The 16,558-nt window shown below is 37.7% G+C and overlaps 2 long non-coding RNA genes across 2 annotated transcripts; one reads left to right on the forward strand and one right to left on the reverse strand.

The window, feature by feature from the left end:
- The first annotated feature begins 1,408 nt into the window (after positions 1-1,408).
- LOC145423622 (uncharacterized) lies at positions 1,409-13,070 on the forward strand. The gene is made up of 4 exons (XR_013904677.1): positions 1,409-3,031; positions 3,991-4,022; positions 9,815-9,841; positions 12,417-13,070. It is a non-coding gene; the product is annotated as an uncharacterized LOC145423622 (long non-coding RNA).
- On the reverse strand, positions 11,895-16,042 carry LOC145423623 (uncharacterized). The gene is made up of 2 exons (XR_013904678.1): positions 13,909-16,042; positions 11,895-13,240 (listed from the first exon to the last, which is right to left on the reverse strand). It is a non-coding gene; the product is annotated as an uncharacterized LOC145423623 (long non-coding RNA).
- Between the last annotated feature and the right edge of the window lie 516 nt (positions 16,043-16,558).

Below are 16,558 nucleotides of genomic sequence, written 5' to 3' on the forward strand. Positions count from 1 at the left end.
CACCCTGAGGCTGTACGCTAAGCGGAAGGAAGGGGGCCGGGGACTGGTGAGTGTCAGCACCACAGTCCAGGATGAGACAACGAACATCCAAGAATACATTGGGAAGATGGCCCCAACTGACCGAGTGCTCAGTGAATACCTCAGGCAGCAGAAACCCAAGAAAGAGGAGGGAGACGAGGAACCATCATGGAAGGACAGGCCCCTGCACGGTATGTACCACCGGCAGATAGAGGAGGTGGCTGATATCCAGAAATCCTACCAGTGGCTGGACAAAGCTGGACTGAAAGACAGCACAGAGGCACTAATCATGGCAGCACAAGAACAAGCTCTGAGTACAAGATCCATAGAGGCTGGGGTCTATCACACCAGGCAAGACCCCAGGTGCAGGCTGTGTAAAGATGCCCCAGAAACAATCCAGCACATAACAGCAGGGTGCAAGATGCTAGCAGGCAAGGCATACATGGAACGCCATAACCAAGTGGCCGGCATAGTGTACAGGAACATCTGTGCCGAGTATAACCTGGAAGTCCCGAGGTCAAAATGGGAGATGCCCCCAAGGGTGGTGGAGAATGACCAAGCTAAGATCCTGTGGGACTTCCAGATACAGACGGACAAAATGGTGGTGGCTAACCAACCGGACATAGTGGTGGTAGACAAACAGAAGAAGACGGCCGTAGTGATCGATGTAGCGGTTCCGAATGACAGCAATATCAGGAAGAAGGAACACGAGAAGCTGGAGAAATACCAAGGGCTCAGAGAAGAGCTCGAGAGGATGTGGAGGGTGAAGGTAACGGTGGTCCCCGTGGTAATCGGAGCACTAGGTGCGGTGACTCCCAAGCTAGGCGAGTGGCTCCAGCAGATCCCGGGAACAACATCGGAGATCTCTGTCCAGAAGAGCGCAGTCCTGGGAACAGCTAAGATACTGCGCAGGACCCTCAAGCTCCCAGGCCTCTGGTAGAGGACCCGAGCTTGAAGGATAAACCGCCCGCAGGGGCGTGCTGGGTGTTTTTTTTTTTTTTATGTATATATATATGTATATATATATATATATATATATATATATATATTGTCTTTAAAACATCTTTGCAGACTGTCCTGGACTGGTTGTCTTTTTTGTTTGTTTTTTTAGGTCTGGTGAACTCTATCACCAGCTATTTGGTGTGGGTGTTCAGGAGAAGAGCCTTCTAATAATATTTATTTAACTTATAGAATTAAAGTTCTGCTAGTTTTTAGCAAATAGATATTGTATAAAATATTTAAAAATCACCTACATTTTTTATGTTTACAATGCCCATTGTGTGTAATACTGGAATTTCCTATGACCCGTGAACGCCTCATCTTTTACCTGACTGCCGGACATCCGCCTTTCTGCACACTTCGTTGAGTCCGCTCTGGGTGAGTGCTGCTCCTCTGCTTGTCCTCTTCTCTTCTAAATGTCTATACTCTGTTTGCGCGATGTAACAAGTTCTTGTTAGTGATTTATAAAGCCAGCCGAGGTATAACTCATGTTAAAGTAACACAATGGTTGCTTTTTAGTGAAAAGTTGTCATTTTTGTATGTAAAAGCAGTGTTTGATGAGCTAAAGCTAACAAACCAATGCTAACGACTAGCGTTCTTATGAGCCCAGTGTGAAATGAAGATTTGACGGTAAACCACGGTTATTGTGTTGTTTTATTAATTACATTTGGTGTGTTCGTGTTTGTCAGTCTGTTACATAAGGTGCAGTTAGTTCTCTTCACAAATCAGTTGGTTAAAACAGCCTCATTCTTTATGCTGTAAAGTTTTTAACGAACCGCCATCTTAGATTCAGTGTCAGCTGTCGGCAAGATCAAAGGAGCCATTTTACCGCCTCTGACCGAACACGGGAGAAAAAGAGTCGCGTGTGTGCAGGTCTTGTGGATTAATTAAGAGAAAGGAGGGGGGGAGAAACTGAGGATTAAACATAGGCTATGTCCCCACATACACGGGTATTTTTGAAAACTGAGACTTTACGTTTTCATTTTAAAAAACAATCCCGTCCACACATGAATGCAGAAATGAAGGAAAACTCTGCTAGGAACATACCAAAGCAGCAGGTGGCGATATATTCCTAACCGTGTAGAAATGTTGGCCAATCAGAAGTCTAGAAGCCTCGGTGGGAAATGGCAAACAAAGATGGGGCATAAAAGCAGAACAGGGCCATATGTGTGGGGGGGACAGTAACTGTGTGCGTATATGTAAGCATTTAAACACTGCAGAGAGAACAATTAACAGTAACCGTATTGTAGAAATGCATTTCACTGAAACAATAACGTGGCGCACAGTGTGACGGCAAAAAAGGCGCTGCGTTTTCTCCGTGTCCCTGTCCACACATAAATGCAAAAACGGAGTTTTCAAAAATATCCTGGCAAGCGTTTTTAGTTTTTCAGTGACCGAAAACGCCGTTTAAGTGTGGACGAAAGGTGCAAACGCATAGAAAAATCTCCATTTTCAAAAGTACGTGTGGACATAGCCCAAGAATAATAAGAACTCCTAATATGTAGACTTTAATTTTTAAGAACTGTTTAACAAAGGCTTGTTTTTGCCAACCTAAATCTGCAGCACAGTTTAAATTCTCACTTTGTGGGAAATTAATGAAATAAACAACAGCCCACCTTCACATAAATAAAATATGGCAGTATATTATTATTAGTATGGTACATAGATATTTATTTTAAAACTACAGCATATTTAATGATACTATGTGCAGTTGGTAATATTTTAGGAAGTAGAATTTGAATGCAGACCACCTCAAATATTAAAGCCTTAAAAATATGTCGTGCAGTTTTTCATGTATGAGTGTTTTGCAATCTTAAATGAGATGTAGACCAAAGAAAACAGAGGAGAGTTGTTGTTTGTATTCCAGCTGTAGTAAACAAAGAAGTTTAGTGAATCTTTTTGACAACAGAGAGTGATGCAGTATTGATGCTGATTTGAGTTTTCTGATCCTGTATTTTTGTTCTTTGTCTTTTGTTACACAGAGTGAACTAGAAGCTTGGTTTTGCCTTTGCTGGTAAGTAAACAGTGATTGTAACTGAAGCAATATGAAATTGGGATTGTGTAACATTTTTAGCAATTTATATACAATAGTTTGGCTTTTTGTGATATCTTGCCATTTGCTCATGGGCAAAAACACATTTAGGATTTATAAGCAGTAAAGCCCCCCCCCCCCCCCCCACTAGATCTCTGAGTGTCCCTAAAAATGTCCCTGAAGTTTAATAGGCCATTTATGTCTAATTTTAAAGGCTTATCAAAGCATTTCTGTAGTAATTATTGTTTTTATTACACATGTTAAGGCCATTTGAGACTCTGCAATTAAATTTTGCCCTCTTTAGACTAAAGTGAGTTCATTTTGTCTGAGGTACAGTGCTGGGAAAAGTCTTTCTTCCTTGCAGATTTATTTTGTTCATGCTTTTTTGTCACATGTTTCAAATCATCTAACAGGGATGATATGAATAAATACAAAAAAGCATTTTAAAGTGATGATTTCACGTATGAAGCAGAGAAAACCAAACCAGAGCTATCTGTTCTAATGTGAGAACATGCTGGTCTCTAATACCCAGCTGTGGAAGTCCTGATACGAAGAACTACCATCAAGCATTTATAGTATCAAGTATTATTTGTGATTGTTGCACGCTTTGAAACTGTGATGTTATCATTTGATCAAGTGTGCAGTGCGAGCAAATCCTTGCTTGTGGTATCTGATGTGTTATGTAATAGCACCAAAGTATTAGAGCTTTACGTTAATGGGGAATTTCTGTGGCTTATTGCAGATTGATAAAACGACACATCACCTTAATAAAGACAGAAATCTTTAATAAGGTGCAGAAAGAGAAGATGGGGTGTTTATAGTAAAGCTGTTGTAAACAAAGAATTTAACAGATTTTTTTTCCCACTACAGATTGTGATGCAGTATTGACTCTGATGCTGATTTTAGTTGTCTGATTCTGTATTTTTGTTCTTTTGTTACAGAGTGAAACAGAACTTTGGTTTTGCCTTTGCTGGTAAGTAAGCAGCAATTGTAACTGCAGTAATATGACATTGTCACTGTGTAACATGTTTAGCAACTTACCTAACGTAGTTTGGTTTTTGTGACATTACCATTTATTGATGGGCAAAATCAAATGGTCAGAATTTATACCTTGTAGCAGCAAAGGCCCCACACATGACCTCTGACTGTCCCTGAAGTTTAACAGGCCATTTGTGTCTGATTTTTATGTTTGAACACAAACAACTGTTTTTATACAGTTGTTCATGTTCTCCGTTTGTTTATGGATTTACCTAGCAGACATAACTATGAACGCATTTTAGGTGAGTTAGTGTAAGTGGTAGCTTAAACACTTAAGAGCACCACAGTTGTTGATTTATATCTTCACTCATATTCTGCTTATGTATTACATTAAAGTCAGACCACTATAGAAGTATTTTTGCCTGAGTGAACAGAAGTGGTAGGTTAAACATTTAAGCAATAATAAAAAACTCAGAGGACCAGAGTTGTGAGTAGGCAATGTTGTGTATGTTAAAGCCTGTGTGTAATTTATATACAATAAGTTTAAATCAGTTTCTTAATAATTTGCTTGATACAATGTGTTTAAAATTTTATATAAAAGGGAAATATTGAAAAATACAAAAAGATTCCTGCCAACAGGTACAATGGAAGGACTCTTTATTATAATTTTTGTAATTGCAAAAATGGTGTGCCACTGTTGTTACTATAACATGTCAGAATTTACATGTATTTTAGGATTTACATATTCAGATCAGAACTAAAACCTAATGAGGTTTTCCGTTGATTCTAACAGTTGTGGTTTTTTCACACTTTATTAAGCACTGACTTGTGATAGAAAATGATGGAGCTAAAAAGCCATAATCTGTACCAACAAATATTGGTGCCTCTTTTTTGCACTTCTGTAGTATGCATGCCTTTATTGTGTGGATGCTTTAAGCATCCACACTATTGAGTTCCTGTTTCTCTTTATTCTTTATTATTATTATTATTCTTCAAGTTGCTCATTTTTCGTCCTTTAACTACTTCCACAATTTTTGTGCTATTTTCACCGTTCAAACTTTAAACTATTCTGCTATTTCTGCTAATTTGCGCTATGATTTTTGCTATTTTTTGCTATTATACTTTTTAAAATATTAAGCTTTTTTCCTTTAATTTGTCCCATTGAAATGAATGGAAAACTTCTGCAATTCTGCTAAATTTTGCTTGTTTTTGAAACTTAACTACTTCCTCATACTTTCGCCTAGAAAAACCATTCAAACTTTAAAATGTTCACAAATTATTGGGCTATTCATGTATGATTCAGCTTTTTCAAATCTTTTACCGTTTTACTTTTATGCCTCTTAAAGTTTTGAGTTGCAAAATTGTGATTTTTCACAAAATACATGCGTTGTTATGGTTGCTATGCTCTTGGCTTCCAGTGTGTCACTGAAGGTTTTGCAATTTTCACTTCATGTCCGAACAACTTCTTGCTACTTGCTCAATTTTCACTCAACTTCCACAAATTATACATCAAAACGTAGGTATTTTTGCTGGCTTTCAGAAAATGTCACTATCATTGTTGTGGGATTTATAGAATTTTTGCAAATCTCCTCAGACTAACACAATGTCAGAAAACTCTCCATATAAAGTGAATGGAGAGCTTGTTCAAAATCATCGCTGCATTTCTGTAATGAGAGGCATATTCGAATCGTCATATCTCCTTAACGAAGCAAAGTTAAGACATGAGGCTTGTCCCGGTATATCTTCAGACACTCCTGACGCTCACAATTCAAGAATTTCTTTCTCACCTATTACCGTTCTGAAATGAGTTGGACTTGTTTGAGGGTAGGAAATTTGTCCTTCGCTCAGATTTCTTCAGATTTCAAACTGTGGAAATGAACCACTTTTTTCTCTCGTCATAACTTTTTGTTGGATTTCCACAGAGACCTGAAAATTTCTCTGACTGTTCACCAAAGCCTGCTGTCTCTTACGGTGAAAGAATGATATCGATACTCCAAATAGATTTAGAGTTAGAAAGCGTTGTTTGAGGGCAAGTCAAGGCAGTTTTTGCTTCGCTCTGCTCAGTTATGGTGCATTAGAAGTCTAATATCTTTAATAATTCATATTTTAATGATAAATTGTTAACACTGGAAGATTCCCCCATCTCTTCTGAACAAAACGGTGTAAGAATGACCGCTCTAGCCCCTACGGTTAGGAAATTATGGTCATTTGTTTGAGGGAAGTCCTCACTATGAGAAATAGGCTGCAATAATCCTGTGCCTCTCTGTCCTGCGTGTGTAAAAAGATGCACCTGTTTTGGCGGGAAAACGTAAACAGCCACTCTGATTGGTGGATTTAAATTCGGCAGCTCTCTCCCTCTGTGTCTGTCTGTGTGTGTGTGTGTGTGTGTGTGTGTGTGTGTGTGTGTGTGTGTGTTTAGTGGGAGAGAGAGGACCCTGCCCTTATTTGGCAGCATGTCATTGTAGGATTTAAATTGAATATAGTTAGACTGGTTGACTGGATTAGAGCCTGTGTTTGTGTGTCCCTCTGTGCATTTGTGTTTCAATATGCCTTCATATTTGTAATTTTGTAAGTTATTACTATTCTGCTAAATGATACTATTTCTGCTTTTCATAAGATTTGTGCCTAACATAGTATTTCTGCTAAATTATAGTATTTATTATTTTTATAGGATTTGTGCCAAACATAGTATTTCTGTTAAATTATAGTATTTCTGCTTTTTATACTATTTGTGCCTAATATAGTATTTCTGCTTTTTATAGGATTTGTACCTAATATAGTATTTATGCTTTTTATAGGATTTGTGCTTAATATAGTATTTCTGCTAAATTATAGTATTTCTGCTTTTTATAGTATTTCTGCTAAAACATAGTATTTCTACTAAATGTAGTATTTATGCTTAATCATAGTATTTCTATATATTTCTGCCAGGTCCCCAGGCAGCCAATCCTCTGTGAGGACTTAGACATTCAAATTTTCAAATCAGGGCCTGCACGGTTTCCCAGCCAATCATATATGTGTCCTGAGGCATTCAAATTTGCATATTGGGGCCTTCATGGCTTCTAAGCCAGCCAATCATATCTGAGGGCTGAGGAATTCAAATCCACAAATCAGGGCCTGCACAGCTTCCCAGCCAGCCAATCATGTATGTGGGCTCCAGGTATTCAAATTTGCATATTGGGGAATTCGTGGCTTCTAAGTCAACAAGTCATCCATGTCATATATCTCTAAAAATTCATATTTTAATGATAAATTGTCAACACTTGAAGATTCCCCCATCTCTTCTGAACAAAACGGTGTAAGAATGACCGCTCTAGCCCCTATGGTTAGGAAATTATGGTCATTTGTTTGAGGGGAGTCCTCACTATGAGAAATAGGCTGCAATAATCCTGTGCCTCTCTGTGCTGCGTGTGTAAAAAGAGGCACCTGTTTTGGCGGGAAAAAGTACACAGGCTCTCTGATTGGTGGATTCAAATTCAGCAGCTCCCAGGCTGACCTAGAAACTTACTTCTCTCTCCCTGTGCATTTTTTTGCTGATTTTTTCATTTAACAAGTATATTTGAGGGACCCTCAGCATGTTCAGCATTTTTTCAGCTGTCCATTTTGCTTTTCCAATTTTTCTGTTTAACTTATTACTATTGTGCTAAATCATACTGTTTCTGCTATTTTATAAGATTTGTGCTTAATATAGTATTTCTGCTTTTAATAGGATTTGTGCTTAATATAGTATTTCTGCTTTTTATAGAATTTGTGCTTAATATAGTATTTCTGCTTTTTATAGAATTTGTGCTTAATATAGTATTTCTGCTTTTTATAGGATTTGTGCTTAATATAGTATTTCTGCTTTTTATATGATTTGTGCTTAATATAGTATTTCTGCTAAATTATAGTATTTCTGCTTTTTATAGTATTTGTGCTAAAACATAGTATTTCTACTAAATGTAGTATTTATGCTTAATCATAGTATTTCTATATATTTCTGCCTGGTCCCCAGGCAGCCAATCCTCTGTGAGGACTTAGACATTCAAATTTTCAAATCAGGTCCTGCACGGTTTCCCAGCCAATCATATATGTGTCCTGAGGCATTCAAATTTGCATATTGGGGACTTCATGGCTTCTAAGCCAGCCAATCATATCTGAGGGCTGAGGAATTCAAATCCACAAATCAGGGCCTGCACGGCTTCCCAGCCAGCCAATCACATATGTGGTCTCAGGCATTCAAATTTGCATATTGGGGAATTCGTGGCTTCTAAGTCAACAAGTCATCCATGTCATATATCTCTAAAAATTCATATTTTAATATTAAATTGTCAACACTTGAAGATTCCCCCACCTCTTCTGAACAAAACGGTGTAAGAATGACCGTTCTAGCCCCTACGGTTAGGAAATTACGGTCATTTGTTTGAGGGAGTCGTCACTATGAGAAATAGACTGCAAAAATCCTGTGTCTCTCTGTGCTGCTGCGTGTGTAAACAGATGCACCTGTTTTGGTGGGGAAAAGTGCACAGGCTCTCTGATTGGTGGATTCAAATTCAGCAGTTCCCAGGCTGACCTAGAAACTTAGTCCTCTCTCCCTGTGTGTGTGTGTGTGTGTGTGTGTGTGTGTGTGTGTGTGTGTGTGTGTGTGTGTGTGTCTGTGACAGAGAGAGAGAGAGAGAGAGAGAGAGAGAGAGAGAGAGAGAGAGAGGCTTTTAATGGGATGATCTCATTCTAAGATTTAAATTCAATATATTTAGACTGGTTGGCTGAATTGGATCTTGTGTGTGGGTCTCTATGTGCATGTGTGTTTCCTCATGTGTACATATTTGTGATTGTGTGGCTGTAATAAATTTTTTTGCAGATTTTTGTCATTTAACAAGTATATTTGAGGGACCCTCAGCATGTTCAGCATTTTTTCAGCTGTCCATTTTGCTTTTCCAATTTTTCTGTTTAACTTATTACTATTGTGCTAAATCATAGCATTTCTGCTATTTTATAAGATTTGTGCTTAATATACTATTTCTGCTTTTAATAGGATTTGTGCTTAATATAGTATTTCTGCTAAATTTAGTATTTATGCTTAATCATGCCATTTCTGCTTTTTATAGGATTTGTGCTTAATATAGTATTTCTGCTAAATTATAGTATTTCTGCCAAATTATAATATTTGTGCTAAAACATAGTCTCAATTTAAAATTACAATATTCATAGTTCATCACAGTGTCTCTGGTAAATCACAATATTTCTGCTCTGTTGTACTATTTTTCTAAATCATAGTGTTTCTGTAATGTTTAAGTGTTTTTGGCTAAATATATTCTTTCTGTTATCTTATACTATTTCTCCTAAATTCTTGTATTTTTGAGAAGTTATCATGTTTCTGGTAAGTTACAATATTTCTGCTAAATTCTGCTATGCTATTGTATTTCTGCCAAGTATTATGTTTCCTCTAAGATATTGCAGTTCTGCTAAGTTATTCCATTTTAGCAAACTTCTTTTGCTTCTGCAAAGTTTTTACAATTTCTGCAACTTTTCAGCTTTTTCAGCTACTTTTTGCATACAGCTTCAGCTTTAAGCATCCACACTGCATTTTCGCAGGAAATGCAAATTTTTCTAGTTACACATGTTATCACCATGTGAGACTCTGTAACTGAAGTTTGTCCTCTTTAGACTACAGTGAGTTCATAAAGGCTTGAAGAAATTGAGGATTTTACTAGTTATTTCATGTCACAGTAAATTGGATTGTGTGCGAAGAGGTTCAACAGTGTAAGTCATTAAACAGTGATCTGATGTGTTGTTTCCTTTCTCTAGGATACTGATCTGATCGTCGCAAGTCTGGTAAGTAAAGGTTTTGTCTGCGGTACAGTGCTGAGAAAGGTCTTTCTTCCTTGCAGATTTATTTTGTTTATGCTTTTTTCACATGTTTCAAATCATCTAACAAGGATGACCTGGATAAATACAAAAAGCAGTTTTAAAGTGATGATTTCATTTTTGAACCAGAACAACCTGGTCTAATGTAAAAACATGTTGGTCTCTAATACCCAGCTGTGGATGCCCTGATAGCAACAATTACCATCAAGCATTTACAGTAACTGGTAATGACTGGTTTACATCACTGGTTGATTTTGGTCCACTATAATTTCAGAATTGTCATAATTAGATCCAAACAGGACAGGCAAAAAAAGAAAAGAAAAAAGTCTTAATTAAGGCCCAATATAGGGTTTTCAAGTCATGCCAAGTATCTTAATTTCATTAAAGTCCAGACTGATTCGTTTACACCAAGTGTTTTGTTTCATTCATTCAATTGGACTTGCTTGTGTGCTTCAGATCCTAAGTGTGATTAAACTTAAGCCCAGGACCTGATGAGTTGATGTAGGTCCTGAAGTAGTAAAGGAACTCTGGGACATCACAGTAACAGCACCATGTTTGACTTTAATGCTGGTGTTTTTCTCTCACTATAGATGATTCAGTTTAGTGCAGTTAGTCAGCACAGCTCTTGGTTATCATCGAGATATTATTAGGCAACTTGTTTTTGCATGTTCAGCTACAACATCTGGGAGGGTTTCTGTTTTCTGAGGTCTCCAGATCCTTAGTAGTCTCTTTGTAAACCTTTACAGAACTATATGTGTTTGTTTCACATTAGAGCAGCTCACGACTAGCAGTTTAGGGACAATTAAATATTCACATAGGACAGGGGTCTCAAACTCCACTCTTCAAGTGCCGGTGTCCTGAAGCTTTTCCACGTGTCCCTGTTACAAAACACCTGAATAACATTTGTAGGTCATTAGTGAGAGTATAGAATTTGACTGTGTGCTGAAGTGGCATCCCCTAAGACTACTCAAATGTAAGTAATTTAAGTGTTTGGAAAAATGTACTTCTAAAAGTACTTTCATTGCATCATGTTCATTCACTCATGAGCTGCTATAACATGAATCAAATTCCTGAATTACCACCTCAGCATGCAGTCAGGTTCTGTAGAGTTTTGCTAATGACCTACTAATGTTATTCAGGTGTGTTGCAACAGGGACACATAGAAAAGTTTCTGGACACCAGGCCTTAAGGACCAGAGTTTGAGACCACTGGTGGTAGGGCATTGTGGATTTCAAAAGCTTCTTCCCTTAAATCACTGCCTAAAAACTGCTTTTTGTAATTTGTCATAATGACTTGCAAAGTATAGGTGGGATGAAAACATAAACATAAGACATTTTATAGTGGCCTGATATTTTTATCAAGGCTGTTTTTTGAAAATAATCCTGGCCTAATTTACAAAAGATGAACTGTCTGAAAGTCATGTTTGTTTGTTTGTTTGTTTGTTTAAGAAATGTGGGAATGTCCAGCAAAGATCTTACATGCAACAGCTCAGATACAGCACTCACTTCTGTTCTTTTTATCATGAAATGATCTACAAAGAAATGATCATCATACTAAATTTTGCTAATTAGGCCTTTATATCAGCTATGATAAGTTTATTATAGATTTAGTGTAGTGCTTATTGCTGTGCATCAAACATGCCCCAAATGTGACTGAAATATGTAGAAACTAGCTGTCTCCAAATTTCTCATTTTGCCAAAATTCATACAGAGTGACCTGAAACTGTGCTGTAACCTCAGTGTGTTGGTTTTGTTGGACCATTTAATATTTACAGTAAGTTACTGTAGCAGCACGTCTTAGTTTGAGTTTATAGACTTAGTTTATTGTTTTAATAGAATGTAAAAATGTCCTTATAACAGTTCCACCATCATTTGTTAAACATTGTCATTCTGTTCAGTCCAATAATTTACTGTAGAAGTCTTTAGTATTTAAAGCCCTACATGTATTGTATTTTTGAGATTATAAGGCATAATGTCAATAAACAAGCCTGTTTTTAAGGCAGATTAAGCCAAACAAACAGTCAGATAAGTCAAACTTTATTCAAGTCATTCACAAACAACTCTCAACACTGTTCAGTTGTAACACATAAAATACAGAACAATACACTCACTTTTTCAGTTCATTCCTCATCCACAAATCCATCAAACTCTTCATGGGTTGATCAGTTTGAAATCTGCTTCATAAGCATGTCTCTTAGCACGTGCCAGGTCCTTGTACACACACCATAATGTTATGTTGAAGCACCGTACGAATTACTCTGCGAGGGTCCTGACTATGGTAGCCATAATGCTCTGACAATACATCAAGCAGCGCAGCTTTGTAGCTTACGAAGTCTTACTAAAATATTTGACAGAATTTTGAGCGCTGTGTACCACAGAAATCCCGTTTGAGGTCAGTAAGCATAACCAGAATCGATACGCTAGGCACATTGTATGTTTTTGAGATAATGACAGGATTTTAGGTATGCCATATAGTCTGAAGAATATGGTAAATCCAAGCATGTTGGAAATATGACTAATTCCATGCCTTTTGTGTCTTACAGGTGACCTGCTGCAGAAGATCCTCTCTCTCTCTCTATCATTATAAGCAATTCTGTCTATCCTATCACTCTCCCAACTCTATCTAATTTGAAAGCCATTCTATCTTGTATCCCTCTATCCCTACTGCTCTATCTAATTTGAAAGCCATTCTATCTTGTATCCCTCTATCTCTACTGCTCTATCTAATTTGAAAGCCATTCCATCTTGTATCCCTCTATCTCTACTGCTCTATCTAATTTGAGAATCCAAGTTTTGAGAATCTTTTCAGAATCCAATTTTCAGAAATCCAAGTTACCAGAACTTGATCTATCTGTTACAGAATTCTGAGAGATCTCTGCTCTCACTGCTCTTTCTTTCCTGTCATTAAGCTCTCTCACATTCAGTCATTTTGCTTTAAATTACAAGTTGAATATACAGTAGTAGAATTACAGTACAGTAGAACTTATAGTAGAAACTACTTACACAGCCCTACATTTGTCATTTTAATTTTCCATTAGACTTTAGTTTGGACTGCTAGTTTGGCTTACTTTGATCAATTGTATAAAATATCACCTTTTTATAAGTTCATTTGTAATAAGATAATCTGGTTATTTTGTAATACATACATTCAGATAAATAATAAATCAGATCCAGTCTGTTAGTCTGTTTCATTGGCTATAACATTTGACTGCAAGTTTATAGTATTATTATTTAAGGACAAACCCATTTTCTCACTCAGTGTAAGTATTCAGTCAGTATTGTCATCGAGAAGTGCCTGAGGACCCAGACTTCCTGTTTCCTGACTGCTGCAGAACATCCAGCTGAAGAAACCCCGTTTCTAAAAGAGCTACAATAAAACGGACCAAATTGTTTCCAGAGAACTTTGAATTTCCTTTATTTTGAGTTTGGAGTACAAATCAGCTTTTTAACATCTATTCATATATTCATAAAAACATTTTATAGTATAATAGTACATTTCTCAGATTTAACAGTAACTTAAGGAGTTATAAGTTTTTCTGTGTTTCAAGGTTCAGTTTTGTTTATATTTGTGTATAACCACATATAAGCTCCAGATTGTACTTCAGCAAAATGCCAAGAAAAAGTCAAAGGTCGCAGTCCCAGAAGCTTAGATGGCAAAAGCAGAAAGAACAGGTGAATGTTTCTCAGAGCAGTGAGCAGGTAAAGGTGTGTGTTTCAGCTTTTCCCAGCACAGAAGTGCAGAGCAGTGTTCAGACAGCCACAGTGTCTTATGCAGATGTGGTAAAGAGAAGTGTTCCCTCAGTGTCTGTCCCAGAGCCTGGAGTTATGCAGGTAATCCAGACTAAACCCCAGCTAACTGTACAAACACAGCATGATGGACAAGCTCCAGGACAGTCTCATGTACAGGTTACAAACAGTGAAAGTCCACGAGTGAGTAGCGTCTGTGCTTCCCGAAGCCAGGCCGCTCCTAGGTATGGAAAGTACCGGAATCAGCAATGCATGGCTAACAGTTTGGTTTTCCTGTCATTCTTACACGAGGATGAATTTATTACCAGAGCAGATCTAAACCGTGTGTTGGACAAAGGCCATGCCGTCTATTCAGATGCCAGACTGAGGTTTGTGAACAGTGTGTTTCTAGCCTGCGATGAACTTCCCTCAGTTGTTACCAGCCGCACACACGAGTATCAAGTCGACATGTCTCAGTTTGCTCATTACGGCACATTTGATGGTACAGATCACTTTCCGAGCCTTGAACAGGGATTACAGTGTTTGGCTTCAGACGTTCGCTATGCTTTGCTAGTCATGGGAGGAACAGTCATCGCTGTTAGCAGGCTGAATTCAGGTGAATATGCATATTTTGACCCTCACCCACGTAAGTCTACTGGTATGCCATTGTCGCTAAGTGTAAGTGGTGGAACTGCAGTTATGTTGAAATTCACACGTCTTAATGACATGATTGACAGGATCAAACGTTTGTACAGAATGTTTAGCATCGCACCAAGCTGTACTTATGAACTACAGCCCATCGAGTTTCACAGTGAAAACGCTGCTGACCAAAGAGATGCTAATCAAACCACCGAATACAGACAAACAGCTACAACTGTTACAGCACCAGCTTTAAATGAAGCCGTTCATGAAATAAACTCCCAAAGATCTACTGACCAGACACAGAAGGCTGTGAGAGACACTTTAACGACTGAAGTGACATCATCCAGAGTGGATTATTCAAATGAGACAGCTGCTACTGAAAACAACCATCTTCCTTCTGAGTATTTAGAAAAAGAAACATCTGCATCTTCTGTAAGAGACACTCAGGTAACATCAGATTCTGTTCCTCAGAATGATTCAAACAGTGCCTCCAGTTCAACTAAGATAACAGAGGAACTCTCAGATAAACTGCTGAAATATAGTAAACATGAAAGGCAAAAAATGAGGAGAAGATTATTGACCCAACAAAAGCTACCACAGAGAAAGGAAAATCAGAAGACGAAAGAAAGGCAGATGTACAGGTTTGATGAAAGCTTCAAGACAAAGAAAAAAAACTCAACTAAGAAGTGTAATGATCCTGATCACAGACAGAAAAAGAGCATGTACAAAAATGAACTGTATAAATTAAATGCTACCTATAAGGAGAAACAGAGAGAACATTTTAGAAAGATGTATAGAGAAAGTGCTAAAATTAGAGAGAGAAAAAGAGAATGTGTCATAAGGACATATAAAGACAATCCCCTATTCAGAGAAAAGCAGAAGGAACGTATAACAAGAACATATAGAGAGTCTCCCATATTCAGAGAAAAGCAGAAGGAACGTGTAACAAGAACATATAGAGAGTCTCCCATATTCAGAGAAAAGCAGAAGGAACGTGTAACAAGAACATATAGAGAGTCTCCCATATTCAGAGAAAAGCAGAAGGAACGTGTAACAAGAACATATAGAGAGTCTCCCATATTCAGAGATAAGCAGAAAGAGCGTATAAGAAGAATATACAGAACTTGTGCTGAATTCAGAGAAAAACATAAAGCTTACATGAGGTCATATGTATATAACCTATATAAAGAAAGTGAAGAATTTAAAAAGAAAAAACTATCTTACATGACTAAGCGTTATGGAGAAGAGAGACGATTTCAGCAACAACACAAGGACAATATGAGAGAACGAATGAGAGTAAAATATTGGAATGGTTTTTCTTTCAGACAGATGCATAATATCAGATGTGCAATGAATATAAAACGGAAATATCGCCAGATGCATCGACCAGCTGAGACTTTACAGTGTCATCCAGAGAACACTTTAATGAATGAGGCCATATCTCGTTTCAGATCAAACATTAAGTCAGCACCATCTTATGTTTGTACTGTTTGTCTAAAAGCTTCTTTTCCTAATCAGGTGAAAATCTGCAAAAGACAAAATTACTCAAAACACCAGACTGTAGCTCATCAGTGTCTAACTGGTAAATATGTTCATGTGTGTGATGAAGCATGTCATGATCACTGCAGCTTTCCTGTTGAGAGAAAAAAAGAGTATATCTGTCACACATGTCACAGTTCCCTCAAAAGTGGATGCATGCCCAGGCTTGCTGCTGTTAATGGTTTAGAACTGCAGGATATTCCAGCTGAACTGTGTGATCTCAACATTCTGGAGAGACATCTGATTGCCAAATGCATACCATTTGCTAAGATTATTCCTCTTCCAAAGGGGAGACAGAGACTTATACGTGGTAATGTGGTATGTGTACCATCTGAGGTCCAACAAACAGTTGACAGTTTACCGAGGATCAGAAGCCAATCACAGATCATGAGGATAAAGCTGAAAAGACGACTGTGCTACAAAGGCCATCAGCTGTTCCAGACTGTCACCTGGTCTAAACTCATTCAAGCTCTGCGTAAACTGAAACAAATTCATCCACAGTACACAGATATTATTATCAGAGATGATGCATTGCTTTGTGATCCAACGTTACCTGATGATGACAGCAGTGATGAAGCCAGCATGGCAAGTGATGATTATAATGAAGCAGATTTAATGGAAATTGACAACTATGAAAAAGATGCCCTTTTGTGCGAAAGTGAGTCTCAAAGTGACCAAGATATTAATATGCAATCCTGTGATGAACAACCAGAGGAACAAAATCCAGATGAACCAGAAAGTGATTTGAGCAATGGAGGTTTTGCTCTAGAAAGTTGTC

Source organism: Astatotilapia calliptera, chromosome 22, assembly GCF_964374335.1.
Source record: "Astatotilapia calliptera chromosome 22, fAstCal68.1, whole genome shotgun sequence".
Taxonomy (NCBI): Eukaryota; Metazoa; Chordata; class Actinopteri; order Cichliformes; family Cichlidae; genus Astatotilapia; species Astatotilapia calliptera.